Source organism: Puma concolor, chromosome D3, assembly GCF_028749965.1.
Source record: "Puma concolor isolate L17-30 chromosome D3, mPumCon1.1.hap2, whole genome shotgun sequence".
NCBI classification, from domain to species: domain Eukaryota; kingdom Metazoa; phylum Chordata; class Mammalia; order Carnivora; family Felidae; genus Puma; species Puma concolor.
The window spans coordinates 45,681,416-45,685,487 of NC_141678.1; positions in this window are offsets into that span (position 1 = coordinate 45,681,416).

A 4,072-nucleotide genomic window follows, 5' to 3' on the forward strand; every position below is an offset into this window, starting at 1 on the left:
TTTTAAATGTCTGCTTTTTTTTTTTTTTGTCCTGATTACAGTGGTAATCCTGTTCTTTTAAGTGTTCAAAGACTACTGAGATATATCAAGTAAAAACTTAAGAGTCAAGGCTCCTGGGTGGCTCAGTTCATTGAGCATCTAACTCTTAATTCAGCTCAGTTCATGATCCCAGGGTTGTGAGTTCAAGCCCCAAATCAGGTTCTACACTGAGTGTGGAGCCTGCTTGGGATTCTCTCTCTCTCTTCCTCTGTCCCTCTCCCCTACTCGTGATCTCTTTCTCTAAAATTAAGAACAAAAACAAAACAAAAAAAAACTTGAGTCCATCATGATGTTATTCTTTAGAGATTAGTGCTACCAGCTTACTATACAATTTTTCAAAATTAAAAACAAATTTTTTAATGTTTATTCACTTTTGAGAGAGAGATAGAGCATGAGCAGGGGAGGGACAGGTAGAGAGGGAGACACAGAATCTGAAGCAGGCTCCAGGCTCTAAGCTGTCAGCACAGAGCCCAACGTGGGGCTTGAACTCATGAACCATAAGAATATGACCTAAGCCAAAGTCAGACGCTTAACCGACTGAGCCACACAAACACCCCCTAATTTTTCAAATTTTTGACTGATATACTTAGATAGATGTATTATTAGTATAATTACTATTTTACAAAATGAAAGCATGTCATACATGCTTTTATGATATTTACCTTTTCATTTAATAATATATAATGAACATCTTTCAGTTGGATATGTGTAGCTTTATCTCATTCTTTTTCATAATTCTTTTCCACTGAATCAATATATCCAATTTATATATCTCCTATTGATGAACATTTAAATTGTTTTAAAATTTTTATACTGAGCACCCTGGACCACCTATAGGCATCTTTGTTCATCTATTTTTGTACAACTGTGACAGTATTTCATTAAGGTAAATTCCCAAAAATGAAATTTCTGGATGAAATGGTACAATTTCATATGTAGAGCCAAACTGCTCTCCTATAAAGTGTTAACAATAATATTCCTACAATGTATGAGATAAGAACACTAAGTGGTTCTAAGCATGCTAACTCAGGTGTACCATGTGCCAAGGAATGGGGAGGCATATTATCTATTTTCGGTCTTGCCTTAAAATAAATCTAAGCTAGTGCTGACATAAAGGATATACCCTTAATTCAGACCTGGTGGATCTGCTGTCAGACGTTTCACATGTGGTCCCAGAAAGCAGAACTCATGCCAATGTATAGAAATTATCGTCAGATAAATTCTGACTCCATAGGACAAAACTTTCTAGCATCAGAATTTTCCCCTTAAAAAAAAATGCAGTCCTTCTTAACTAGTGAGTACCAAGTCACTGTATTATAGATGGTGTTCAATTGAAGGCTGGACCGTTGTCAAGTAAGTAATCAGATCTGATGACCTCTAACATTTCCTTCAGATTCTAAGGCTCAAGGATACCTAGATTTGAAGGATAGGAATGAGGGTTAAAATCTCCCACAGACACTTGCCTATCTAGCCTGTCTCAGTCAGAATAGCAATTTTTATGTCTTCTCTAGCCCTCATATTTGAATATTTCATTGGGTTAATTTTTGCAATTTTAGGTAACTACCTCTTTCAGAGCTCAAGGTTAATATTTCTATTTCCATTTATTCAACAAGTATTTGTTAAGCCCCTAAAATGTGCCAGGCAGAGTACTAGCTGAGGATCCAAGAGTGAACAAAACAGACAATTCCAGCCCTCATGGAATTTATGGATTATGCACATAAACATTTGCTACATTTGCAGGCAGCCATAAAACATTTATTTTAAACGACTATAAAATTAATCAGATAGGCTATCCAGGAAATGTGAATATGCTCATTAAGAGAATCAGAGGGGTGCCTGGGTAGCTCAGTTAGTTAAGCATCCAACTTCAGCTCAGGTCACGATCTCGCAGTCTATGAGTTTGAGTCCTGAGTTGGGCTCTGTGCTGATAGCTCAGAGCCTGGAGCCTGCTTCAGATTCTGTGTCTCCCTCTCTCTCTGCCCCTCCCCTTCTCGAACTCTCTCTGTCTCTGTCTCTCCCCCTCTCTCTCTCTCTCTCTCTCAAAAGTAAACATTAAAAAATAAAAAAAGAAAATCAGAAACATGTGACTAATATTTTTAAACCATTACTCACCGTTGATTCTTTTCAGTAGACATAAAGAAAAACAGAAAGCAGAAATAATTACCTGAACTTCTGAGGTAAAGGGAAGAGCCAAAGTAATTATCTAATCCAAAAGAAAAACAAACAAAAACACATTTACTCTGATTGTCTAGGAAATTGCATCTGTGTTCGCTTTTCACCTTTGGGTCTTAAAAGGGCCCAAATTCTAAGATTAGAAACCTCTGAATACTCTAAGAACTTGATGACATCTCTGGCCCCAAGCCTAACTAATGTTAAATTTCATCTATTGGAAAGGCTCAGAAACAAGAGAAAATAGGGAGAGAAAGATCTACAGGATGGCTTGGGTTGAACTGTGTATGTTTATGAAGAAAAGTGCCAAGTAGACCACATGTGTCAAGGGGAAAAACACCATAAAGAGATATCCCAAAGAAACTTCTGTGCCAAAACTCTTGGGTAAAAATATCATTATCTCAGGGTACATTCCTCTCCTGTCACGCATGCATGAGCAGAATGCTTCCTGTCGAAAGCTCATTCCAAAAATGAAATGTAGTCCCATGGCAGGCCTAGCTTCCCATTAAGGCAGGACAGAGTAAACAAAATAATCCTCACTTTCAATTACATTGCTTTATTCTAGGCAGGATCTAGAATGTTCAGGGAATAGGAATCATTTGAGAAATTCTGACCCTCTGAAATATAGCCACCCCAGTTAAACTTAGCCAAAGGTTTTTTAATGTGATTTTCAAAAAACTCAGGAAGGAAATTTTTATACCTCAGGAGCTTAAATAAAAAATCTATCAACTATTTCTTTATAAGGTTCCCAACCTGCCATCAGTGAAAAACATTACCTTATATCCTATGATCCAAATGTGGCCCTGATTATGTGTAACTAACAGGTAAAGCCACAGGAGCAGATATGGTTTCTCTCCTACAACTTGAAGGTTAACCCATTTGATGTTTCATTTTCACTCCAGATATTCCTTTCTTTTTTTTATCATGCTCAGAATACAGAATTCTGTATCCTGATATATAATGTACATTTTGACCTTTATTAGGTTGCAACAAGTTAAATGGCCAACCTTAGACCATTTCGACCTATTAAAACAGCAATTTCACATGGGTTCAACTCAAGCAAGGTCTCATCTTTCCAGACTTCAATATTTTCATCTATAACTTGAGGCCATTTAATAAGATGAGTTCAAAGATCTTAGGTCTAATATTCTATGATTCTAAGAGTTGCAGTGTCAAGTTCATATATAGATACACAGGGGAACATAAGCATTGGTGCCATTTGCTATTGCTACAGAAGGAAGAAAAATAATTCACTAAACAAGTATTTACGGAACACCTACTTTGGGCAAGGCTCTATTAAGTAGGTATTCTTATGATATACAAATGCTGGAGCTTGTTAGGCTATTATGAAGAGAAAATTCTAAAATATTTGGGGGGGGGTAATTTTTTGAGCTTTAAACCAAATTTAACTTTGTGTATGTCAAATGCTTAGTCATACTTACAGACTGTAAGAAGAATGCTTAATAATTACACTCATGATTTTCTCCCAACACCCTCTAGAGCCCTGGACTGAGTCTATGAATGAGAAGGAACAAGCTGCACCACAAGAGTTTCACAACTTCTTTTGGGCAATCACTTCATTATAAAGGGTAATTTATGAAGTTATAAATGTGCCAGATTCTCTAGAGTAGGTGCTCACTCTTATGAATAAGCAATAAACCACTAAAAATACAATAACTCTTTTAGGCAATCAATCATTCATTCCACAAACATTGCCTGGCTGTTTATTATGTCAGGCACTGGGCTAAGATTTGAGATACAGAAACAGTCCGTCTCTTCAAGGAGCTCACTTCTATTGGACAAAACAGATAAATACTTGCACTACCTTGAGACAAACATGTGCAAAGTACTATAATGATATAAC